The sequence below is a fragment of the Pongo abelii genome, chromosome 14, assembly GCF_028885655.2.
Source record: "Pongo abelii isolate AG06213 chromosome 14, NHGRI_mPonAbe1-v2.0_pri, whole genome shotgun sequence".
Lineage (NCBI taxonomy): Eukaryota > Metazoa > Chordata > Mammalia > Primates > Hominidae > Pongo > Pongo abelii.
The window spans coordinates 85,639,320-85,667,093 of NC_071999.2; the positions used below are offsets into that span (position 1 = coordinate 85,639,320).

The 27,774-nt window shown below is 37.2% G+C and overlaps 1 long non-coding RNA gene across 1 annotated transcript in view; it reads left to right on the forward strand.

Annotated features, from left to right (window-relative positions):
* The window catches only part of LOC103892269 (uncharacterized), a 45,419-nt gene extending 20,748 nt beyond the window's left edge, over positions 1-24,671 (forward strand). The window contains exons 2-6 of the long non-coding RNA XR_656497.3: positions 15,482-15,545; positions 19,056-19,163; positions 21,353-21,497; positions 23,171-23,259; positions 24,207-24,671. This is a non-coding gene — a long non-coding RNA (uncharacterized LOC103892269). The remainder of the gene's footprint in view (positions 1-15,481; positions 15,546-19,055; positions 19,164-21,352; positions 21,498-23,170; positions 23,260-24,206) is intronic.
* The last annotated feature ends 3,103 nt before the right edge of the window (positions 24,672-27,774 follow it).

Here is a 27,774-nt window from a genome sequence, read left to right on the forward strand (position 1 = left end):
TTCTATTATTTCAGTTTAGATTACTGAAGTTTATTCCATCAAATGGATATCAGGGACAGATGGAGTTGTGGATTAGAATCAAAGACTGATAGTGCCAGAAGGAATCTGAGAGCACCCAGTCTATTCAATCTGTGACCTTTAAGCAGATAAGAAATCTGTAGCTCAAGCTCATTGTGTCTTATCCTAGATACCATGTAGAAAAATATTACTTACACATGCTATTTAATACAAGACATACATTGTAGTAAAATAAAATGAAATAATTATTATAATGTTAACAATATTTAACATTATTAAAGCAATAGTTATATTTTTATTATCATAGTGAGGATCAGTGGGAGACCTAGAAAGGGAAATTAGTCCTTAAATCTTCCATTTCAAATTTCTTTCCATAGAAGCAAAAGTTCTTAAATGGGAATAATGACGTAACATTCCCAAATCAAATCAATCAAATCAAAATGGACAGGGGTAGTATTCACCTACTCTTTTTCCTACAGCTTTTTGTGAATTTAAATACATGGGAAGTAAATTTGGTTCAAATTGCTTACATTTCATATCTACCTAAAGAGTATATCTTTCCCTAGGAAAGTGTTCTTAAAAAAAAAAAATGAAAGCTAGTGTTAACCCTATGATTTTAGCAAATTTGGGAAGAAAATATATGCTGCAATTTTTATAGCATACATTTGTTGCATTATAAATGTATTTTGTAGGGTTGAAATCACAAATTCATATTTTTGGGTCCCTAACAATACTTTGCTATAATAAAGTGAAAATGATTAGACAAAAAATATATATATATATTTTTATATATATATATATGTATCAGATTTAAAATTACTTTGTCTAACAAAGAAATTTTGTTGTAATCCAAGTTGGGTCTGAGGAAAAGCCAGGTCTATGAAAACAATCAGACATGGGCTCTGAAAGAAATAAGGCTTGACAAATTGTGACCATCCACTCAATTATTTCCAATAATGTCAGATAATCTTAGGTGGATTATTGAAATAATCTGATTGGTCTGATCGTGCCAAATAAAAAAACTGGGAATCCCAAGTGTCTGAAATTTGGGTGTCTGAAATATAGTTAATAAAACATAAAAATAATGAGTCAATGCTATTTGTTGAAAATATTATTAAACTTCAGTCATAAAAATTACCTTTAATTATACTAAAATATATTGCATTTTGGCTTGTAGCCTGAATAGGGTTTTTGTTTCAGTTTAAGTTTGAAATATGCTACATGAATTGGAGCTCAATTAATATTTATTCAATGAAATAGTGCACACCTGGTAATAAATATAATGACTTTGGATGCATTTACAGAATAGTTGAATCAGTACTATCTTTAGTAAGTTGTCCTTATTTTATTAGCTTTGCTATGCCTTTTTCCTGCTTTTAACCCTTTCTCCATTCTTACTCTAAACACTTTTCTTTCAATATTTGAAAAGCGTGACTATTCTGAGAATCTCTAGTCTATGTCGTCAGGTAAAACATATTTTTTGACCTAGCTGGCATTATCCTATGCTAATATAACAGTGTTGCTAACATTCTTGCTATTTCGTTAATAAACACTTCACTAATTCTTTTTATTAATCATGTGTTCATGGAAAGGGACTGTGACATCTGATCTCTTGAGATGGTCCATAGGCCAGAGTTGGTGCTTGCTTCATTCTACCTCAGGTCGTGTCAGCTGTGAGTGAGGAGGCTAGTATTTTTTTTCAGTTTACCTAGCATAGGACCTCTCTGTGTCTTCCTGTTCTGATAAAGAAGAAACAAGAAGTAACAAGTGGGCAAATAAACTTACCCACTGGACACAGTTTTGTATGTGTGTAGTTTAGCAAAATTCATAGTCTACCTATCAGAAGCCATACACTAGGTGTTCATTCTTCTGATGATGGATGTAATTTAATATGTTATTGAATCACAAAAATGGGGTAATTTGATAGATAATGAAATAAAATAGTCTTAATGCCTCTGTCTTCTCAATCTTCCACAAAAGCAGAAGGAGAAAGGAGGCATCAAGCAACATTTTATTTTGCTTATGTATTTTGTGAATTAGGAATTCAGACAGAGCACAGCAGAGATAGCTTGTTTCTGCTTCACCTGTTGGAAGCTTCAGCTTGGGGAGATTTGAAATACGGGGCATAAATCAAACCATGAGAGGCTACATTCATCTGGAGGCTTCTTCACTTACATGTCTGGCACCCGGGCTGACATGACCTAAAGGCTGGGCTCAGATAGTTTTATCAAACAGAGCTCTGACACATGGGCTGTCCATGTGGCTCGAGCTTACTCTCAGCATGGTAGCCTCTGGGTAGCTGACCTTATAAATGTGCATTCCAGCAAAAAAGATGGCAGCTGCATGGCCTTTTGTGACCTAACCTTGGAAATCACTTCTGCTATATTGGTCAACCCTGCCACAAGGCCACTAAGATGCAAGGGGAAAAGAACAGATTTGATTTCTTGATGAGAGGATTGTCGTGGAATTCTGGTCTTGACTTGAAAGTGCACCAGAAGGCATAGCTTTTCTCTGAATCAGCTTCATTCAAGTGTTGTGGATAGCACTCAGATTGTTTGCTCCGTGATTCCTTGGTGACTCTATTTCAATGTGCATAGACCCTTTTCATTCTATGTGAGATGAACACTTTACTGACACAAGAGAGATAATGAAAGACTAAATTTTGCTGAGTGCTGACTGATTATATGTGTAGTCCTTATCCCCACTAAACTCATATTAGCATTACATACACCTAATCTATTCTGGGACTAGTGGCTTCTTTGAACCCTTGGACATGTGTCTTTCCAGGGTCACTGAGCTTTTGAAGACTACATTAGTCTATTCTCACATTACTATAAAGAAATACATGAGACAGCATAATTTATAAAGAAAAGAGGTTTAATTGGGTCATGGTTCTGAGGCTGCAGCATGATGCTGGCATCTGCTCAGCTTCTAGGTAGGCCTCAGGAAACTTACAGTCATGGTGGAAGACAGAGGGAGCAGGCATGGCACAGGGCCAGAGCAGGAGAAAGAGAGTGAGAAGGGAGGGGCTACACACTTTTAAACAACTGGGTCTCATGAGAACTCACTATCACAAGGACAGCAACAAGGGGATGGTACTAAACCATTCATGCGAAATCTGCCCCCATGATCCAGTGACCTCCCACCAGGTCCCATCTTCAACACTGGGGATTACATTTCAATATGAGATTTGAGTGGGGACACACATCCAAATAATATCAGAGAGGATCTGACTTGATTGGATCAGTGTTCTCAAAGACTGTCTGTCTCCAACCAGATAACTGTATCAGACCACCATCCATGAGGAAAGATTCTCAGAGATTCTCTCACAGGGCCCTTGTCCATTATTGAGAACAAAAAAATTAGGATCCAGAGGATGAAAAAGAACTTAAATTTGTGTTTCTGTAATAAATGTGGATTAAGATAAGAATGGCAGATTTATGCATACCTAAAGTGTCAAATGCTTTATGAGAAGATGTGGGGCCTTCTAAGGAAAAGGATAGAGTTCTTGTCCTTAAAGGAACTTACCATCTTACGCAAAAGGTAGAAAAGCACATGCATCTTCTCAAAAATGTACAGCCACTGCAGAAATATGTAAAATCACACACACCATGGAAACATACAACTAGGCGTGACCATTCTTAATAGGCAGCTGAGCTGGAATGCATGAACGATTAGAGTGAGGTGGTATTAACAACAAGGAGTGCTCAGTAGTTAGTGAAGGTGATCTTAAGGAGAAGAAATGGATTCCATAAAGATGAGATAAAGAAGGCATAGTAAGAAGGAAACCCGGAGGTCTCCCTAGGTTTCAGAGAGGTTGAGATATTTTGAGTTCTACTTTCAGAGAGGTGTGATTTTGACTACATTGAAATTTTGATTCTAATTCTAGCTGCCTAGCAATATATTCTACCTAATATATTTCCTCCTACCAACTCTCTCCTCCATCCAGCTACCAAGATCGTAGATTTCATGACAGCAAGGCCCCTGCATCACCAGCCTTGGTGTCTTCTGCATAATCTAGAATAATACTTTAGTGGAGGATGTGACAGGTACATTTTAATGGAATTGAATTACCTTGAGCAGACTTAGCCCTTGATACCTCATGACCAGCCCACACCTTGTTAGATGTCTATTTCCTGTGTTCCCTAGGACTTCCCTGGGGTTATTTTATTAGTAATAGTATTATTGTAGTTTTTGAGACAGGGTCTCACTCTGTCGTCATTCAGGCTGGAGTGCAGTGTTGCGATCTCAGCTCACTGAAACCTCCACCTCCTGGGTTCAAGAGAATCTCGTGCCTCAGCCTCCCAAGTATCTGGGACTACAGGCGTGCACCACCATGCCTAGATAATTTTTCTATTTTTAGTCGAGACAAGGTTTCTCCACGTTGGCCAGGCAGGTCTCCAATTCCCAAACTCAAGTGATCTGCCTGCCTTGGCCTCCCGAAGTGCTGGGATTACAGGCATGAGCCACCATGCCTTGTCACTCTGGGGTTATTCTTGCATCTGCTTTGTAATCTGAACTCTTTCCATAAAACAATGCTATTCCTTTGGCAACCTACACAGCTGATTTTATTGAGCAGTCATATTTTGCTAGTTATGCTCTATTATTCTTTTGGGCATACTAGTTTTTGTTGAATGAGCTCAGGGCCTAAGCCAAATGTAAAATGTGTGTGTGTGTATATATATATATGTGTGTATATATATGTGTGTGTGTGTATATATATATGTGTGTATATATACATATATTTGCATGCATGTATGTGTGCATATATAAGTATATACAGATATGTAGATATCTGTTTTCAAATACTTTTTGAAATAGAAAGAAAGGCCCCATCTAGATTTCATAATTATTTCTCCCTCTCTACACTTAACACATTTTTGTTTTTAGCATTTCCTTTTTTCATTTCCTGTTGACATAGTTCTAGGTTTCAAGGCTTATTTATTCTCCTTGTGCATGTACATTTCATACATTTCTAATCTGAAAGCTTCTGTCATTCTGAAGGAGGCAAAGCTAATGAAAACTCACATCATGGTGCACAGACAGAACTAGCCCACAGAAGCCCTGCTGGTTGGTCAAGGCTGGTCCAAGACTCCTTTTGCCAAGATAACTGCTGCTGCTACTAATCCCCTCCTAGCTCCTTGGAGTACAGCCCAGAAAGGACAGGTTAGTTTGGGCCCTGACAAGGTTATCAGAAAAGCCCCAACACTAAAGACTAAAAATCTGACACTCACAATCCTCACAATGGAATCAACACAAAACAGAAAGTGATCCTGTTCTTGTAATCTTAGCTCTGCCCAGGTCACCATCTTGCCTGGCTGGTTTTGTTGATGCCAGCATAATGTGACACAGATTCCAAAGGCACAGCCATTTCCAGGACCAGAGGGTGGTGGATTATATAACCAAGCTGGGTAGTGTCAGGTTTATCAAAGGCTGATAACTAACAACTCGCAGCTACTTGCCTTGGCCAAAAACGAGGCGGAGTGAAACAGCTCAAAATTCTGCACAGTCAAATTGAACACATAGTTTATTATAATTTATTTTCTATGCAAAATCTATAGTTCATTTAAAATTCTGTCCTTAATACTCTTTATCAGCTGTGCATCTCAAAGCTGATGATGGTCCAGGAAACAATTGTGTAATAAGACCCCTAAAATGGTACGAATGTTTGAGTAGATAAAAGGGCCAGCAGTTGGTGAATTAGCAACCTGAATTCAAATTTTAAATTATGTAACCTCGGGATATACAGGTGATAGAAGACAAAGCACCAAATATTTAAACAGGAAAAAGTAAAGGTTACATTTCAATCAGTAATGCAATCATTTATTTAAGATGCAGAGAGTCATCAACTCAGCCACCAATACTTATGACTTGAGAATGTTGAGTTCTATGACTCACCATGGGAAGGATCTGGGTTTCAACTTGTGTCTAAAAGGGAACATTTATTTTAAAATGTTCCCATTCTTTACCCCACATTGGCCTGATTATCTGTATTGTGGCTTACAGAATCTTACAGACAAAGTTGAAGTGAGAGAGAAAGCGAAGAATGGGCACATAAAAGGGAATTTGCCCAGATCTAGTCCTGAAAGACCTACAAGATCCTGCATTTTTTTCAGGCTTTTCACTAATTTTAAAGATTCTGAGAAGTCTTATTCTAGATCCAGCCTCAGGTAAAAATCTAAAATGATTGAAGTCTGCGCATGGTCTCAGTTTTCACATGCTCTCCTCTTGACACTGGCCAGAGCTAGCCTATCCTTTTGGGAAGATACTGGTAGAACATGATTGAGTTATTAACTATGGGAATTATTTTGACCTTAAACAAAAACTTGTATTACATTAACTATTATTAAGAATAATGATATATTACACATGTAGAGAGTCTCATCACTTTTTAAGACATTGTTGTGTCTATTGAACAACTTTGCCAAGCAAATCAAGAAAACATTAGCCTCATTTCATAGAGCAATTTACTGTAGCTCTAAAAAGATAAATAATTTACTCAAGAAAAATTAGAAAGTGGGTAGCCCAATGCACTTCCCATCACAAGGCTTTTGTGAGTCCTTCCAAAGCGTGTTCCTTGGAACACTAGTTGTATCAGACAGAATAATGGCCCCTTCGAAGTTGTCCACATCCTAATCCCTGGATCCTGTGACTGTATTACTTGACATTTCAAAGGGTAGTTATGATTGCAGGTGGAATTAAGGTTGCTAATTAACTGACCTGAAAATAGAGAGTTTATCCTGGATTATTTGGGTAAGCCCATTATAATCACAAGGTCCTTAAAAGTAGAAAAGGATATAGAAGAGGTGCTGCCCTGTGAGAAGGGACCAGTCTGCTGTTGTTGGCTTTAAAGATAAAGAAAGGGGGCCCTGAGTCAAGGAACGCAGATGGCTCCAAAAGTTGGAAAAGTGAAGGAAATGAACTCTCTCCTAGAACCTTCAGAAAGGAATGCAGACACCTTGACTGCGGCCCAGTGAGACGTGCGTCAGATTTCTGCCTAAGAACTATAACATAATGTATTTGTGTTGCTATAAGTTACTCAATTTGTGAGAATTTGTTGAAACAGCAGTAGAATACTAATGCACTAGTCCTGTGACAGGTTTTATTAACAAGTGTTTTCTAAGACAATGGTATGGCGGTAAAGAAAACCTGTTAGTAACTGTCAATGTGTGTGGCATAACGACTCCCACCATAGCCAATTTCAAGCTACCACAGTGACATCACTGAACTCAGAGTTGGGAAGAGACGCCCACAACCTTAAGCTGGTATGGGCCAGCTGCAGCATACCACTGGAATAAGTTTGGGAAACTGCATACTTAGCCCCTTTCGAATTTCACTATACATATTAGCTTTATTAGAGGTAGCCCTTCAGATAAGACATCTGCTTAACTTTACTTAACTCAGCATTCCAAACTTAATTTGACATTTTTCCCCTAAATAACACACATTGTGTGGAAACTTGGAAAGTCAGTGACAAAATCGTTACCAGCTGCTCTGTCTACTGTCTCCCAACTCAGAATTTTTTTCCACTCTGCCAAAACGTGCCCCCAGTTTGTGAACAGATTTTACTTTTTTATTGTTATCTACCTCATAATACTTGGGGACAATGAGTCTAGGGGACATAACATAGGAGGAGCAGAACTAGGGAGAAGTAGCTGTGGCTAGCTAGCCCTTTGTCCCTGACTGCCCACTTTGCAGAGCAAAGCAAGTAGCAGCAAGCAGCTGATTAAAAAGTGATCTCTATTGACATCAAGATCTGCTGACTGAGGAGCGCTTCTCTTCCAACACAATCAGTCCAAATTGTCAACTGAATGAGGGCCACCTTGCTTCAAAGGGACCAGCTTTTGACTGCTGGATGTAATAGGATAAATGTAATAGGATAAATGACATTTGCCCTGTGAATACTACTCCACGTAATAAGTCCCTCTCTAGGCTTTTCAGAAGCTTGGGGGAATCTTTTGATAATGATTTAATTTTTCCCCTGAGCTTTTTAACTCTGCTTGTTAAGGGCATAGGGTTGGGGGTTGGGGTGCTTTAATCTTGCTAATTAACTACATTTCTGTCTCTTCCTGTTTAGATAATTTCTTTTGGATGACTCATCCTCTTTAGGGTAAATGTTCAGTCTGTCAGATTTCCCAACCATTTCCCTCTTCTTCCCCGAGATGGTGCCATATGTCTGGCGGTTTGAGGCCAGGGGGCGATCTTATAATCCTGAGGCAGCAGGGTCAAGCTTCTGTGAATGCAGGTCCTTGTTTGGTGCACTGTTTGTTCTTGGGCTCTGTGGTGAGGAAGTTACTCTGTGCCAACCCATGGGGGTCTGCTGATAGGTGGCTGTCTCCTCATGGCCTGTAGAGATCATGCTGAGACATGTGTGGCTTCGGCCATTGCCTGAAGCCTCTGGTCTCCATGCTGTGCTGCCCTTGCTTCTGGCCAGACTTCTGCCAGCTCTCCCAACACTTCTGTCTTGCCGTCATTCGCATTTACAGGATCCAAGTATATCCCACACAGAGGAGTACTACTTCAGGCTATCAAGGGCCATCTCTCTTGATGCTGCATTGTATAGTGGTGGCATACTGGTGGCATGTTGAATGAGACACAGAGAAAAATGTAGAGCTTCTCCATCCCCCAAATTACACCACATTTCCCAATACGTTAGGGAGCAGCAGGGATTAGACACTTAATAATCTGGCTCTATCACCTCTTTACTTTTCTTTACATTCTACTGTGTTCAAAGAAATGGCTTCCTATTGTATCTTCTTACCTGCTTTCTGGTTGAAACACTTCTTAGGTCACATCTATTTCAATAGGCTTCATGGCTTAGCTTTCACAGGTGGCAGAGGTAACTTCTACATACAAAGGAAAGGACTCTAAAATATGAGGTGGCCAGGCTTGGTTTGTGTACAAAGAATAGCTGAACAACTAGAAGGTAAGAGTCACCTAGGATGAAAATATGTTGATTTAATATCCTGGCTATTCCCATTATACCTGCTGATAGGATTGTGCTAATGGGAATGTAAAGCCTCCTTTTCTCCATTACAGAATTGCTAAAGAATATAAATAAATCTCATTGCATTGCTTCTCAGCCTTTTGGCTAAGATCAAGTGTAATAAATCTCATTGTGCTTTATGCCTAATGTGTGCTTATATTAAACTCATTTATCTGTAGGAGATAAGGTGTTATAATCCTAGTGGACAATAGTATTCATAATGTGATTTTAGTGAACTCAGAGGAATGTATTTTCCAGATGAAAGGCTTTTTCCCCCCTTTCTATTTCTCTAGTAATTTGTATTTTGTTCTAGTAGCATATATTATACCTATTGTAATTACTTGTTTCCATATCTTTCTTCCTGCCTCCCAACATTTCTTCACATGTACACTAAGCATACATGACCATAAGAGCCGGAATCCTGTGATATTTATGTGTGTACATCTTCACATGTATATCTCAAGTTCTGTGCCTGGCACACAGTTGCTGCTCAATTCATGAATGAGTCAAGTGACTTGCTAAGTAGCCATTCAGCAAATAGGCAACAGAGGAAAAAATCTTGTTTCACCATCTATACCAAGTCTCTTGTGGGGGCACAATAACTCAGCAGTGGGACTGACTCAAGAGAAGTGAATCACAGCAGATTGAAAACTTCACTTTCAGAAATGGGACATTTTCATTGAATTGGACAACATGAATTGACTGTGTACGAACCATTCAACCAATTGTGAATGTTGAATGAGGCTCCAGAGCAATAGTTTTTATGGCAAAATAAGAATAATTAGCATGGACAGAGAGTATTTTTTTTCTACCAGCCGGACACAAATTATTAGCATGTTCGATCTAAGAGTTTGATAATTGGGATGATACTTCTACTGCCACCAGTGCAAGTATTCTGAATTCTCTTTCCCTTGAAATAAATGGGCCTCTTTCTTATTTCTCTACCTGGAATGAGGCAATCATGGTCCAGTTATAGCAGCCATCTTGTAACCATGAGATTATGGGTAACCTGCTAGTGATGCTGGTGCACAAAGCTGGAAGAAGAACATGTTGTCACTGATAGTAATGGGGCTGTCATAATAGGCCTGTATTGTCTATCTCAAAAATTCTTCCACAATGTCAAGGGAGGGCCTCAGTGGCTAAAGTAAACTCACTTTCCTACTGGTCCAGAGATCTTCAACAGCAGATATCAAGAGAGAGATTGGTCAAAGAAATGAAGGCTCCTCTGCAAGACAGGATGTGCCCACTAACAAGAGTTAAATAAAAACTTCAGAATTCAGTATGCATTATATGAATCAATATATAAAAAGAGGTTAGAACAGTGCTTGGCATGATTAAACACGATGCGTTTGCTCTCATCGTTATTGTTACTGCTGTTGCTGATATTGCTACAGAGTAAACTGCTACTAGCTCCAGTCAATAGGTGTTCTTTGAAAAATTGAAATGATTTTATTTTTTTCCCCAATCTCTGCTACCCCAGCCCATGGTAAACATTTTTCTACTCTCCACTTCTATGAGTGCAACATTTTTAGATTCCACATATGAATGGACAATGTGAGATGATATTTGACTTTCTGTGACTGGTTTATTTCACTTCATATAATGTCCTGCAGGCTCATCCATGTCATTGCAAATGACAGGATTTCCTTCCTTTTTAAAGCTGTATAGTATTCTGTTGTGTATACATGCCACATTTTCTTTATCCATTCATCTGTTGATGAGCACTTAAGTTGATTCCATATTTTGGCTATTGTGGTAATGTTGCAATGAATATGGGAGTGCAGAGATCTCTTTGACATAATGATTTCATTCCCTTTGTGTATATATATATATATACACCCAATGGTGGGATTGCTGGATCTTAAACTATTTTAAATTCAAAAATTAATTCCTACTTATTGCAGAAAAAGTTAGTATAGATAGGTTGAAAAAGGAAAAAAATAAAATACTACCTAAAGATAATCATTAACAGTTTGATCTATATATGTATGTTTCTCAAAAAGAATTACATCATGCTATGTTTACTATTTTACAAAGTACTTGTTTTAACTATAATATTGTTGATATCTTTTTAATATTTTCTACTCTAAATGCAAAATTATACTGATTTTTAATATATCTTACCATTTAATGAGGCATTAGAATATATATAATTCTATATACATAAATTTATATATACATACATTCTACATTTATATATTAACATATATATTTATAATATATATCTCATAATAAAGAAAGCATTTGGCTTCATTATTATTTTATATTATTTTATTTTATATCATTTTATTCATTATATTTTGTATTATTTTATTATAACCAAAAAATCTTTTGTGCTTTTAGAAGTTTCTTCTTTTTTAAATATGAGAATTTTTTTTATTGTGCTGTGCAATTGATTAGTAAATTATTCACTGGACCTGGTTTTGAGTGATAGCTTCAGCTGTGACTGTTTCTCAAGAGAACCATATACTGCCTTCACACTGTCTCAATGTTGTTGGAATACACCAACTAACTCTAATGTCTGTTGTCTTGAATATAATGTAAGCTAAGTTGTTTAAAGTATGGACCTATTTAATGCTGTGCATTTGCTGGTGAAGAAAGATTTTAGACTGATTGTGAGCATGCTGTTTGAAAGAGTGAGTGGCTCAGCTGTTTGGAACTGTTTCTAGTAAAAACACAAATCCGTAACTGCCTTTGGGTCATCAGGCCAACAGGTTATAGTGATGTAGTATGAAGTATCTGTGTGTCTCAGACCAAATTGATTATCCTGGATGCTAAACTGAGAACTTACAACAAAACAGAACAATAAAAAAAAAAAATCCCTGGTCTACTGTAACATCCTAATTGTAATCTAAATAAACACAACACGCTGAGCTAAAGAGGACTGTCGTATTGTGTGTAGAAGGGGATTTATGAGCACATTAGAAGGGAAAACCAAGGTAGGTGAATGAATGTAAGGAAATTTTAAAGGTAGAACAATTTAATAACCTCTTCATTAGGATACTCCTGTATAAAAGATTCTATTTTGTACACTTTATTCTTATCTATACTATAAAGTGCTACATAACCTCTAATTGACAACATATTGGGGCAGCATCTTTTGGCTTAGTTAGGTACTATGAGAATTCAGAGATAACAACATTGCATTAATCTAAGTGTGCTATATTATTAATCTTGCCATCCAGTATGTCTTTTTACAGTCTATTACATTTAGACCTAGAGAAATTGTCAATTGACAGAGAATACATTTTAGTATCACTATCTTGAAAGCAAATTTGTATTCTTTTTGATGCTGAAATTGTGGATTTGCAGTAGAACAATACAATCATTGTGTAGTATAACAGGTCCCATAATTCAGTGTAATTGGAAGTCAAAGATTGTATGGGAATGGAAAGCAAAATATAAAATGATTAGTTGCCTAGGAGAGTTTTCTAATTTTTCTACAGAGTATTTATTGGTTAACACAAACTTCAGAAAATATATCTTCTGTGACTTATGTTGTATTATAAAATATTTAATTACATTTAACTCTCAATTCTCATTTGTGTGTGTGTGTGAATGTGCACATGTGCTAAATCAAAACGTGATGCAATTCTAAATGCCTTCTAAGAAACAGAAGCTAGTAAGGAGTACGGCCAAATTTTGGGGTGAACTATTCATAGAAAGTGACATCTGCAAAGCCCAGTGTCTAATAAAAACACAGGACAAATAAGTAAATGTTTCCTTTTCTTACAGACATTGCACTTTTTGTAGGAGACAGATGTTATTACATTACCTGGTTCCAAATGACTGCTAGACAGTGAAGAATAAAAACAGCATTTTACTTGTTATGTTTATAAAGTTCAATGATCTAATTTAATTTGCTTATTGTAAATAAAATCAGTTTTAATAGTCCTATAAACTAAAAGTCCGTTAATTAATGGAGAATTTTACAAAAATAGGATAAATTTCTATTTATCTCTGCTGTAGTCAAACATTTACTAATAGTTTTATTAAAACAATTTTAAATTACCACAATTATATTTGTTATGTGTAAAATGGGTGTGATGGACTCACTAATGTCTAAGGTCCATTTCACTTTAAAATTATATCCTAAGTTATTTCTCAATGAAGTTTAGCATTTTCCAAGTTGTTTGAGAAAAAGAATTTTTTAGTTTTTCTTCAATGCCACTGAAACAGAGTGTTTACATTATTTTAGCCTCCTTAAATTGCAAACGAACTGTTCTGCCATCTGTGCAAGTGAATGCACAATAATACATAAGATTATTTGCTACAAATTAAACTATTTTATATTTTTTAACCAGGATTAACCATGTTTCATCTATGAGAAACTGAAATTTAGACTTTTCTTATTTAAACAGCATGACGAAAGTGACCCAAAGTGGTAGGACAATTTCTAGAAAGTCTGTAGACTATAACACTCAGGTGGCTGGGTGTGGTGGCTCACACCTATAATCCCAGCACTTTGGGAGGCCCAGGCAGGCAGATCAACTGATGTCAGGAGTTTGAGACCAGCCTGACCAACATAGAGAAACCTCATCGCTACTAAAAATACAAAATTAGCCGGGGGTGGGCGTGGCGCATGCCTGTAATCCCAGCTACTCGGGAGGCTGAGGCAGGAGAATCACTTGAACCTGGGAGGCAGAGGTTGCGGTGAGCCAAGATCGTGCCATTGCACCCCAGCCTGGGCAACAAGAATGAAACTCCTTCACAAACAAATAAACAAACAAAATACCCAGGCTTTGGCATATTGGCCCTGAGGGGTGGAGATGAGCTGTCAAAACAAATAGCTTCCTCTCAAAAGCTCTAATCTTGAAATGTTCAGAGCTCACCTTAGAGAGTCTTAGTGGGCTGGAAGCAGACTGTGTACCTGTGAACATCTAAATCCATCCCGTGGCTATTGTAAACAAGATTACCCAAGAGAGTTTTGGGAGATTAGAAAGGTCAAAGAGGACATGGTCACAGAATGCAGAGGAGGATGATTAGAAACTAGGAATGCGCTGTAAGGCAGTTTGGGGTTATGTTGTGATTTATAAGGGAGTTTCATTGATTCCTTTAACAAATAATTGTTGAGCAGCTCCAGAGTAAAAGACATTGTGCTACGGTCATGGAGGGTCTAGCTATGCTGTCCAGTACGTAGATACCATTCACCTGTGACTCTTTAGATTTAAATTTTACTGAATTAAAATAAATAAAAATAAAGCTCAGTTCCCATTTGCACTGGCCATATGTCAAGTACTCAATAGCCACAGTGTAGCTAATGGCTATCATATTGGACAGTGGGGATATAAAATATTTATATCATAACAGAAATATTTATTGGAGAATGCTGGCAGAATAGTCAAAGATATCCTGGTGCTTTTCATGCTGGTAACCCACTTGAGCAGATTATGTAAACAAATAGATGCAATAGCAAACAGTGTATTATATGAGCAATTTAAGAGGTATAGATAAGATAACTGAGTGAATTCAGAGAAAAAAAGGAAATCACATGGGATTGTCAGAATAGAGTCACAGAAAAAGTACACTTTGAAGTCAGGACTGAAGAAAGTATGAAGAAAGTCATTGTCTTAGCTTGGGATACAGTAACAAAACACCATAAACTGAGTGGCCTAAATAACAAATATTTGTTTCTTACAGCTGGAGACTGGGAAGTTCAAGATCAAGGTGCTAAAAAAATTTAGTGTCTGGTGAGGATTTACTTCTTGGTTTGCGGATGTCTACCTTCTCATGGTATCCTCACATGGCAGTGGGTTGTGGGGAGGAAGAGAGAGAGAAAGGAAGCATGCTCTTTAGTATCATGTCTCATCTTAAAAGGGCGCTAATCTCATTCATGAAGCCTCCACCCTCACGACCTCATCTAATCCTACTTACCTCCCACAGACCCCATCTCCTAACACCTACCCATCACATTAGAGGATAGGGTTTCAACATATGAATTTGAGGGAAACAAGCATTCCATCCAAAACAGCAGTTGAAGACAAAGTGAAAATGTTCTCTCTATAAAGGAAGATGTGAGTTCAGAGGCAGGAACAGATGGCAATTAGGCTTGGGTAAAGAGCTCAGGAGAGGAGGGGATGAAAAGGCACCTGAAGCCATTGGTATTCTAACTGTGAAAATCCTTGAGGGCTAAGAATTTGAGCTTTTTTTTCTGAAGGGACTGGGAAACCACTAGAATTTCTGAGTAAGAAATGTGATCCAAGTGTTATTTCAGAAAGATATATCTGGCAGCGCTGCGCAGACTGGGTAGGGTGGAGAGAGAGGAAGTTGATAGACCATATTAAAGTGTGTGGAAAATAGACCATATGTGCCGTTGTAAGGACCTGAACTTGAGTATCTGCAACTTACTTTGGACATACAATATAGTGAATCTTGAATAAAATAAGGTTTTTACAAACTAACAGCATTATTAGAAATCCAGGTCCCCATATTTCCGTAAATGACTGATTTTTTACATCTCTCTTCTGTTGTCTTCAGTCAGAAGGATGCAGGTTGCCCATACTTCATAGCAAAGCAACAGGAGGGACTTAGGGACAAAAAGGTAAGATCTGGGGGAAAAATATGTAAGGAAATGGGAATAATTCAGGCTGAAGATAGAAATAGGACCAGGCACATGGAAGTCACTTGAGACATGCAGTGTGTTGAAATCTTCATCTGAACAGCATCCACCTTCAGTGCCAGTTCTGCTTATGCAGTGGTGTGGTGGAGCCTCTTAGCACTGCCTCCTGAGATGCCATTGTGTGCATCTCTTCTCAATTTTGTTTTCAGTGAAGTCTCATGGTGAGAGTGTTTACACCATGGAAATTGGCAAATGCTATAAATCAGGGCTGCTTCTATCCCCAGCTGTGCCCACAGGAACTACTCAGACAAGTCTGATCTCTTCTTTAAAAGACAAGACTAGAAACTAAAGACACCAGGCTGGGCACGGTGGCTCACACCTGTAATCCCAGCACTTTGAGAGGCCGAGGTGGGTGGATCACCTGAGATCAGGAGTTTGGGACCAGCCTGGGCAACATGGTGAAACTCTATCTCTACTGAAACTCCAAAACAAACAAACAAAAATAGCCAGGCATGGTGGTGTGTGCCTGTAATCCCAGCTACTGGGGAGGCTGAGGCAGGAGAATCACTTGAACCTGGGAGTCAGAGGTTGCAGTGAGCCAAGATTGTGCCACTGCACTCCAGCCTGGGCAACAGAGTGAGATTCTGTCTCGAAAGAAAGAAAAGAAAGAAACTAAAGACACCATTGCACCTGAGCAGCCATACCGGGGAATGGAGGCCAGTTTTTCCAGCCTGAAGTTTATAGTTCTAGGTGTACATATGGCTGTACATTGTTTTGTAATATCACATACATCTTAAACTACATATACGAATACTTCAAATGTACTAAGCGTTTTTAGATTTATTTTTTCTCTCTTGCTTTGCTATAGAGCTGTTCAGGAGTTCACCCAAGAGAGTGGAGACTACTTCTTCCTGATTTCCTTGTACAAATTTTATGTAGCTTGACCTGTGATTTATGGACAGGAAAGCTGTCTGCATAGTTACACTCTTACCAACTGATGTGTATAGCATGTCTCCCTTCAAGTTTAAAGAATATTTTTTTCTGTCTTTTAATAGGCTTACTCTCCTTTATAACTGTGCACTTTTTCCTGTTGCAGCAGTGGAGAGTGATACTTCCAATGGCTGTTGTTTTACTGCAACTACTACTTGCCATTGATTGAGTGCACCTGGCACTTTCTGTGCACCCATTTCATTTAATTCTCATCACCATCCTTTTAGTTAGAAAATATGATGTCCGTTTGTCAGATGAAGAAAGAGGACCTGAGAAGTTAAGACACGTTAATCATATACCCGATTGATCTCAGATGTCAGTTCAAATCTCTGACCATATCATGCTTAATTCAAATGCTTAACCATTAAGCCACATTGCAGGAAGAAAAATTCTTTTCTGATAGTGAGAGCTTCCAGAAGCCATGGCAGCCGCATGGGCCTTGGTGACCAGGCATCAGACATTTTTACTGTGTGCCTAGCAGGGTGCATTACCATTACCTTTAAAGGACTGTGGGAGAATAAAGGCCAAGGTGCATATGGACACACAGGGGCCCTTGCTCTAGAGATCTTACAGCCTCTGAAACCTCACAGGTGAATATACTTGGTAGTTCTAGTAAAATGCCACTGAGAATTTCCAGATTGAGGCAGGGTCCTCGGATTGAGAAAAGTTATAACCAAATTTTTCGAAGTTATGCCTTGTCCTGAAGCCCTAGGGTTTTAAGAACAACAGTAACAAACTATTTAGGCATTTCTAAGACTTGTAAGTAGGAAAAGAATTATTTCTGAGATGCAACCTAAACATACAATTGTGGGGGAAAAATGTACTTTGTGAATACCTCGAATATTGTAGCATAGATAAATGACTCAAGGATCAAAAATGCATGAAACATGCTTGCAGAAGGACCCAATTACAATAGCAAATGAGGCTTGAGGAACTGATGCCATTTTGTGAATTGGGTGTGTAACATGGCAAAGCTATCTCCTTTTATAATGTCATGTTTGTGTATATTCACACTTATGCATGGACATGCATCTATTATAGTAACTCAGTAAAATAACCAGAGGGTATAGAAATTCCTGCCTAGACTTGGGTTTTTAGACATGCTTTCTTTATTCTCAACACCCGTGCACATGAGAAACTGCAGCTCAAGGACAGACTTGGCAGGCAGAGCCTGTTCACTGTTTTCTTAAACGCTCTTCCTTTCTGTACAGTGGTACCTATTTTAGGGGCACTAAGCAGCCTCACACTTGCCTCTCAGGCTTCTGAAGGGTATTGAGTACTTGTTTGGAGCACATAATTTATGCTGTGCTGAAAAATAGCTGAGACTGTAATGGTGCCCAGAGAATCCAAGTTCTCTGAAGACCAAGATCACATTAATATGCAGTATTTCATTTACAAACCCCTTCTAAGTAGGTTTGAGAGGATAATGCCTTGTTTGAATAATAATATAGCACATTTTACTATTCAAAGTGCTTTCACATAAATCATCCATCTCATTTTATTTTTGAAACAATGAGGGAGATAAGGCCAGGATTATTACCTATAGGGAATCAAAAGCTCAGAAAGGTCAAGTGATTTACTCAAAGTCACATTGCAAGTTCTCTGTAAAGCTGAGATTAGAAGCTGTGATTCTCCCATTCCCAGCTCAGCTGGGTCTTTTTAAAAGCACGTTAGGACCCACAGCTTCATGGGTGGAATACTGAAATTCTCAGGCCCAGCCTCTTGCCTCTAAGTGTTCCATTTCTGTACTTTGCTTTTAGCATCATTTAGATGTTGTGGCCTTATAAAATGGTAATAAATTTTAAATAAAAATGTATAATTTAATCTTTTCTTTTAGGAAATGACTTTAGAAATTCAACCTGAAAGCATTATCAATTTCTTGAGCTAAATTTACAAAATTGGGTGCAAGTTGCATATGACAGTGATTCTTGGTATTTGTTTTTCATCCGTATGTTTAATCATAGGCATGGGTTTGAGTTTTATGTGAGATAATTAATGGGAAAGCACTTTGTAATTTTGAAACATTGTGATAGTAAGAGCTGACATGACAGTGTCAGAAATTATTTAATTTAGTTTAACAGTTTCAACTTGTTAGAAATGGTATTTTGACTTGTTCACATAGTATCTATGCTTAGTCCCTTTTTATAAATTTCATTTTATAATTCCTTTAAATACATACATTTATGTTATTTTATATAATATATGTGATTAAATATATGTGTATACATGTATATAAATTACTATTTTTGTCTTTATTAAATTCTCGTATGTACTGAGATTCTCTCACTTAATTTTCTAGTTTTTAAAATATTCTTAAAGCTTATGGGAAATGTACCAATTAATTCACTCTGGCACCATGATCTGTCTATAACTTCAAAGGGCTATGCTTAAAATCCAAAAGCCATAAACTAAAGGTATTTTATGGAATTTACTTGACATTTCAGAGGAAAACGAAGGCATTACAAAACAAGCATATTAAGTATACGATTCACATCCCAACAGCTCAAAGGCAAGGAAGCCTAAGGAAGCTAAGTTACTGGCCGTATGTTTAATAAATATAAGCTTAATGGCAGTGAATGTATTAATGTCAGTGAAGACAAGTCTATGAAGGTATGCAGTCCAGTGTGAACACTATCTGGCATGCACTGATCTTTCTGTTCTTAAGAATCTTAACCATGCCAATCTTCATGATTGTTTTAGCTCTATTATGCAATAGGTAAGTGTCAGCTTTGGGACAGATACCATAGTAACGGTAGACTTACAATTACAGTAGAATCAAAATATATCTTTGTCAGCCAAGTATTTGACAAGATCTTGGTATATCCTTGTGTATATTAAAGAAAGCCAGGCTGGATGAGAACATAGCTGGAGACTGAAAACCCACATTCCAAGACTGTTGGTTAGTTAAATGAAATTCTGAATTTTTGCACCACTGAATTCTTTCATTGGCCATGAATGTAATACTTTATCAAGGTTTTGGATGAGAACATTGAGGGCATGGTTATTCCCGGTCATTCCAGATGACCCAGAGCACTGAGGATTACTTTCATGACAGAAGAACCAAGAGTACAAAACCACCTCAACAGATTATAACCAAGTAGTGACATTTACCCAGGATATTAGTAAAGTTCCCCACATTGATTCAAAAAATAAATTGTGTAGATAAACATTGCATTTGAACAATACAAATGTTCTAAGATATTTATACTTTTTGTCATCTTTTTCAGCCACAAATGAGCTGTATATTCTGGCCAGAAATACCTAGGTAAATATGGTGTTTCTCTATTTTACTCTGAATATAAGACTCAACTTCAGTATCTAAGTGTTAGTGAGTATATTTTTATAAGTACTGTTGTTCCAAATCACTTGCTGTCAGTTTAATTCGGTAAATGCATGACAGGTGCCTAATCTGATTTAAGCATCACAGAACATTCCAGGAGAAAGGAAATGAATAAGATGTCATCTCTGACCTCCAAGGTTTAATGGAGAAGGCAAGCCCCCAAAGCAATCAGTGCAAAGACACTTACAAGAAGGGTGCTGTGGCTACCTAGCTATCAGCTGCGACAGTTGTTCTTAGATTTTCATTTTCATATACACCTCTTTTACCTGAAAGATGTCCGTCCCTTGCCCCTTTTTAACTTTGCCATTTAGGAGTAAGGCAGTGAGCTATTCTCACACCACTGTGAAGTCATCAGTCCATCTCTCCCTGACTAATGGCTATAAACCAGCAAGAGTTTCCTAATTGACATTTCAAAGAACACTAGGGATCAATTACACATAAAATGTTTATTTATAAAACTGTCATAAACTACAGGTTCAATTTGTTTGACCTTCTGGTAATTAGCACAGACTTACAATAGAGAAAGTTAGGTTACACCAAATACTTTTATTCTTGTTATTTCTACAGGAAAGAATCAAAGCACACAAACAAAACAAAAAAAGTAATAGCAGCATATTCTTCCCGGTGGGAGCAAGAGAAGAAAAGAGTACTCTACCTATCCCCTTTGCCTTCATCTTCTTTCTAAAGGCAAATATGCATTCTCAATCAAGCACATTTGCATTTGGAAATAATTTCCTTGTTGTTTAAAAGGCCTCACTTTTACTCACCTTGCTCAAAGAACACAGGTGTATCAAAACACTTTAGGTTATTCCGAAATTGTTTTTCCCAGATTGTTTTCTTCAGAACACTAGACCTGAGGGAATTCAGTGGTAAAGGGGTATAAAAATGTTAGGCAAGTTTTCCCTCTCTGAGAAATTCACATGATACTTTACCATATTAGAGTCTTATCTCTTGGTTTAACCAACTATGTTCTGACATTATGTGTTTCCTTGTGGTATTAATTATTTAGTTTTATTGCTTTCAGAAGCTTAGTGTTACTACTATTGACAATATCCACTTTACTAAGGGAGAAATTATAGAGAGGCCAAAACACCTCAAAATTTAGAATGGGAAGAGGAAATGAGGAAAGTGTGTGTGTGTGTATGTGTATGTGGGTGTGTCTTGGGGAAAAACTGAGACACTGTGAGAAAATATTATAATTGAGGTTTTCTTAAATTAGCATTTAGGACCACTAAATAAATAAATTTCACTGTTCACAGAAATTTTAAGAACACATTATATAATTAAAAACAACTTAAACTAAATTACTCCTTTGGCAGATAAGGTCATGTGGTTACAAATTTTCTGGACTCGTGAAATGTATATGTAGTATTATTTTAAACAGGTTAACATCACTGTAGAAAGATGCTAAACCTTAGAAACCTGTGAAGTGGGAAACACTAACATCCCAATTTTACAGTTAAACAGGCACAGAGAGGCTAAGAGTCTTACCCAAGGCCACAGAGGAAGGAAGAGACTAAATCTGGAACAAACTTTCTATTCTCCATTTCCAGAAGAAACCACTAAACCATGCTTCCTCTTGTCATGGAAGCTTAAAATATTTGGTATGGTGGTCTTGCCTTTTTTTTTCTTTCCAATGACTGTATAAAGGCTTTCGAGATGGTAGTAGTCAAGCTGTCCCTTTCTTTTGCAGCCTTCTCTATGCTTGTCTCCTTGGTGGTGCAGCAGCAGCTTATATTTTCTTTGCTTGGCTTAGGAAGCTCCCTTTGAGGGTTTCTGAATCCCTGGCCTTTTGGTGATGTTTGATGCAACAATCCTCTTTACCTGCAACCCACATCACTGACCTTGGAGCTCAATGAACTTTTCATTTACATGCACAGTCAAATTAAATTTGCCTGGCCTTTGAAAACTTACATCTGTTGAGTGTATAATTTGTATTGCCATTTGTTCCACAGATGTGTAACAAGACAAATACCTGTCCAGGCTTATAAGGGATTCAGAAATGCTTACGTTAATCATGCTGGTGGAAGGAGGTTAAGGGCGATACAATAAATCAGTCTCCAAATGGTTTCACTTGGAATGGCCTGGGAGAACAGGGTTATTTTTATCCTAGGATGCTTTTAATTTGAATCAAAAATACTTTACCACATGTTCTGCCACAAGTTCAAAAGGATTGGTAACAAACATTTAATCTTTTTCTTTTCGGATTGGCGCTAAGCCCTCATCAAAAAGCGTATGCAGTCAGGCAGCTTATCTCCACTGAGCTGCTTCCCTTAATGTGTTCCTAATTATAATCGTATATATGGCTCACTGTGGCTGATTGAACAATATGGCAGTAATTTCTTTACAGGCCTCCCTGCTCTTTGAACTGTGAGTACAGAGGGCTAGAACAGAACCAGATCAATGGGATTTGAGTGCTGGCAAATCAAGCCAGATGTGATCTTTACAGAATGAGTTTCCAGCTGTTTCCCAGAAAGGGACTTCAACAGACAGCTGGGGACCTTATCATTATCATCATGATCATCATCATCATTCCCAGTAAATACACTCACAACTCTTTACAAAACGTGCAGCTATTCTCGTCTCTTCCTAAATCATTACCCACCATAAAGTCTCCCAAATGCTTTGAAACTGTGACTGTGTAAAACAGATAAGCCTGTGACTGATGATGTGGGAATGGAAACATAATAGTATTATATTGACACTATATATTTGTCAGTGCTGCAAGATGTGCAGCTGAAAGCAATGTCCAAAATGTATTTTTAAGATACCAAATACTCACAACATTTCCATGTGTTTGTAAGAGGGAGATAACATAATCCTCATTTTCTTGGTCACAATGGCATGTTATTGCTTTGTGCATACATCTTTGTGTCCTCCACATCACTATCACCATGCCTTGTTTGAGGCAGTATCCAATACATGTTTCTAGGAAGAATAAGTGCTTGCTCTGTATAGAGCCTTGTGCTGTGGGGGAAGACAGCAAGCCTAATACATCCAAAGGATATTGCTGTGGCCCTCTAAAAGGCTCCCAATTAAAGAGACCCGAATATATGAATTTAAAATGATAATTACTTTGAACAATTTAAGGATCATTAAAATGAAAGAAAATGTCCAATAGCAGAGGGACTCACAAACTTTCCCAAATGCAACTGAATGAGTTAGCTGGTCTATGTGAAATAATTTATGCCACCTTCAAAAGCCTACCTCATAAAAATTCTTCCTCTCTAGCCTGCTCTGGGGCTCCTAAGTCCTGCTCTTGGCCTCCCTTTTTCAGGACTTTCTGTGGATCCAGGGAGGAATTTCAGAAGAGCCAGGATTAGTCAATCAAATTAAACTCAATATCACCCAAATAAAGTTGGTCAGGTAAAATAAAGAAGTTGAAATGGGAGGTGAAGTTCAGGAGAATGAGAATATTGAGTGATCCTGAGATATGGGCAAATGAAGAGCAAGTCTAGGGATCTGTTTGGTTTTTGTTTGTTTGTTTGTTTTGAACAGTGCTCATAGAAGAGGAAATCTGAAAGAAGGAGCAGAGTAGGGTGGACATGGAAGAGACACAGTCTACATGACTTTGTTCATACTTTGCATAAAAGATTTTCTCTAATTTATTTCAACTTTTATATTTCTTAGTAAATTCCTTGAAGATAGGAACCACCAATGATCTTTTGCTCATTACTTATTCTTAGCACTTGAAAAAAAGCAAATACAAAATATTTAATTTTTAACCTTTATATCATTACTGTATCATAGTAGATGCTCAATAAATATTGGAGTAATAAGTAACTATTTACAATTTTAATTTTAACTATCCTCAACTGAAAAACTCTTCTGGACATTTTAAACTCTGGTTCTCAAACAAAACAAAAATCTTTTAGAGCTAAAAGTGTATTATAAGATAAAAATGTCTTTCAGAATAGACCTAGAGTGTGCAGCTGATGAATAGTGAAATTTTGTTATATGTACTCAGCTAAACTAAAAGTTCTAAGAACTGTATCATTTTCTATGGGAACAGAGGTAAATAATTTATTTTAATCTGGTATGTAAATGTATATAAAACTACATCAGTATTACCTGCATGTGATTAAAATCACACAACATGTCTTGAAACTATTTTTCCTCAGGTAACACAGATAGTAAACATGAATTATTTGGATCTGTGCTCTCCAGATATATTTGATTACTCTCTTTATCAGTTCAAAATTACAAGAAAAACTTTTGAGCATGCACCCTCAATATATGTATATTTATTCATGAATAGTATATATACTACTACTATTTGTATTAATATTAGATTTATTTCTTCTTTGCTTTAGATCAAAATACATTTAAATAAGAATTAAAATGCCATTTGTCCATCACCTAATGGCTCAATTTGCTCCTGCCTTGGGTGTGCACACCGTGCTCTGGAACAGACCAGAGCTCTAAAGAAGTGACTGGAAGTTGTGAATGTCATTATTATGAAGCTTCACATTTGCTCTTCTCTTTAGGACACAGACATGGCATTAGAGAAGGGCAGAAAACTGCACTTGGCTGTGCATAGAGAACACTAGAGACCTCTTGTGCAAGACAGGGGACTACGTTGCCTAGTGTAATGAGAGAAGCATGGGTTTTGAGGCCGCTACAATGTCTGTTTCTTCTTGGCCAACATTTCAGTAAGTGTGGTAAGTATATCTCCACAATAGGGTTAAGAGAACCAGTGTCTTCTGAAAAACACATGAAATCATCATAACCCTACTAAGTCTGTGCTTTGCAAAAAATAAAAGTAAAACTAATTTTCACTATGACTCTATTATTCTTCCTTGTTCCTAGGCCACAGGTGGGTGAGCAAATTTCAGTTAAGAGTTGGATAAATCGGAGTAAGTTGTTACTTCTGAGGATCAAGGGCAAGTAATTGGATCGGGGATGGGTAAACAGAGGGTTTCAATTCTGCATATTATATTTCAGTGAGTAGGTACAGAGATGATTGTTTTATATCCTTTCCTTCTTATTGAATCTCCTTTTTTTAAGTGAATAATGAAAAATAGTAGAGATTATACTGGAAATATTTTTAAGAAATTTAGAAAAGTCCTAGGATTGGGTTTACTACAATAATTTAAATAATAAGGTTAATATGGGATTGTAGATGCATGCATTACACTAAAGAGACTTGTTGTAATGAGGCCCAACTCAGTGGAGTAAGTTGTTAGAGAATTTGGACTTCTTCCTTTTAAGGCTGACTTTGGAAGGGTGAACACTGTGGCATTAAAAAAAAAAGTTTAACTTCCTTTCTGGAGTGCATACCAGTTCTTATAGCTTGTATAAGCCCTCTATTTTATGCCATTGGGTCATCACAGGTTCTGTAAAATCCTCCATTATCATTTTCATGGAAAACAAATCCATTGTAATTCAATTGAACGATTACACATTGATCGTCTAAAATGTGCCAAACATAATACAGAACATGCATTTTATAGGAAAATTGGACCGCTCTAAGATATGTAATAAATCATCTTCAATTTTATGAAAAGGGAAGCCAGGCATGTTAATGGAGTTTGTTTTTATAAACATGAAGTGTTTGGGCATGTTTGATTTTTCAGTTGGGCTGCTCAGCTAAGCTTAGTTAGCACCTTGTAAAAATGAGTTGTTTCTCATTTCCTTAATGGAAAGCAGCGAGAGTCATAGCTAAGATCCCCATATCAGCTGGAGGCCTTCTGTAGCACTCCTTAAGCCTCTGAGGTTAGATCCAGGATGCAAATCCGTCTGGATACTTGAGACCAGAAAGTGTGTTTCTCCGGAGAATTTAAACTCTCTCCCCATCAGTCATAGACAAGGAAACTATCTAAAAGCAGATCTCTGTTTTCAGATCTCTAAGTTGGAAGAAAGGTTTTATTGATAAGCATTTACATCTTAATAATTTCTTGAAATATGTAACTGGTTCATCATTTTTACAATTTACTTGGCCTTCAGAACACACCATAATTCTGCATCTGTGTGGATATCAATTTTCTTAGTAATATAATGTTAACTTAAGAATGTGATAAAACAGGGAGCATGCTGGAACTGTTCCTTGTCCTGTGGCCTTAACAAGCCACAGCTGTATCAGCAGCTGGTCATTGAAGGAGCTTGGTCCTAGCCTCTCCCAGCATCCTTTTTCAGCTAGATCAAAAGGAAATATACCAGGCAGAAGGTTTTATCATCAAAGCCTATAGAAATCTGTGGGAACCAATATTTCCATTTAGATTGCTTCAGCCTCATCAGACTGAAAAGATTTTTCTCTAGTGGGACAGAGGTTGTTAAATCAGCCAATTTGAAAAGCTTTTTCATCCTCACTGAATTTATCAAAGAAAAGGAATATGGTGTCAAAAAGTTTGTTCACCCCCCAACATGCTTTACTAAGCTGTCAGCTTATTCTCTTACCAATTTATTTTAAAAGTTGTGTTAATTACCACTAGTGATTGTTTAATGGCGATTTTACTGAAAGTAGTTGCCATAGATTTAATTAATGAACCGCAAACTCCTGCTATTTCAAATGCAGGTAAAGCTAAGGAGCAGCTATTATGAGGGAGTGAGTATATTATTCACTTCTAGAAGGAGTAAAATAATTTTTTTTTCATTTAAAGGCATTAAAATAAATATTTATCTTAATTCTCTCAGATGACACTGTTCAATACAATTGCTTGTCCAGGCTAAGTTCAACCTTTCATTCAAAGGGCTCACTGATGCCACAGAGAAGTGTTGAGAAATATTCTGTGTTTATTTTTAACCTATGTTGTACCCATGGCCATCTCAGTTTATTTTTATTCTAAATTCATTTTTGCATTTTCTTAATGTGTAAAGTATTCTTATAGAGAATACTTAAATATTTTAATAGGCATTCTTATCATATACTGCCTGAATTTTTGCAGTAGCTTTCACTATAACTGGTATTTTCATCTCTGTTCTTTTCTTTCTGGAAAAAAGAATTCTGCACAAAAATTCCAGATTTATCTTCTTGAAACACTGATTTTTTTAAAAAAATTTAAGATCCAGGGTACATGTGCAGGATGTGCATATTTGTTACCTAGGTAAATGTGTGCCATGGTGATTTGCTGCACCTACCAACCCACCGCCTAGGTGTTAAGCCCAACATGCATTAGCTATTTTTCTTGAGGCTCTCCCTCACCTCGCCGCACTGACAGGCCCCAGTGTGTGTTATTTGCCTCCCCATGTCTATCTGTTCACATTGTTCAGCTGCCATTTATAAGTGAGAACATGTGTTGTTTGGTTTTCTGTGCCTGCCTTTGTTTGCTGAGGATAATGGCTTCCAGCTCCATCCATGTCCTGGCAAAGGACATGACCTCATTCCTTTTATGGCTGCATAGTATTCCATAGTGTATATATACCACATTTTCTTTACGCAGTCTACCATTGATGGGCATTTGATAGATTTCATGTCTTTGCTATTGTGAATAGTGCTGCAATGAACATACGCATGTGTGTATCTTTATAATAGAATAATTTATATTCCTTTGGGTATATAACCGATAATGGGATTGCTGGGTCAAATGGTATTCTGGTTTAAGGAATTGCCACATTGTCTTCCACAATCGTTGAAGTAATTTACATTCCCACCAAGGTGTAAAAGCGTTCCTATTTCTCTGCAGCCTCCCCAGCATCTGTTGTTTCTTGTCTTTTTAATAATCACCATTTTGACAGGCATGAGATGATATCTCATTGTGGTTTTGATTGGCATTTCTCTAATGATCAGTAATGTTGAGCTTTCTTTCATATGTTTGTTGGCTGCTTAAATGTCTTCTTTTGAGAAGTGCCTGTTCATATCCTTTGCCTACTTGTTAATAGGGTTGCTTGTTTTTTTTCTTGTAAATTTGTTTAAGTCCTTTATATAATAGATTCTGGATATTA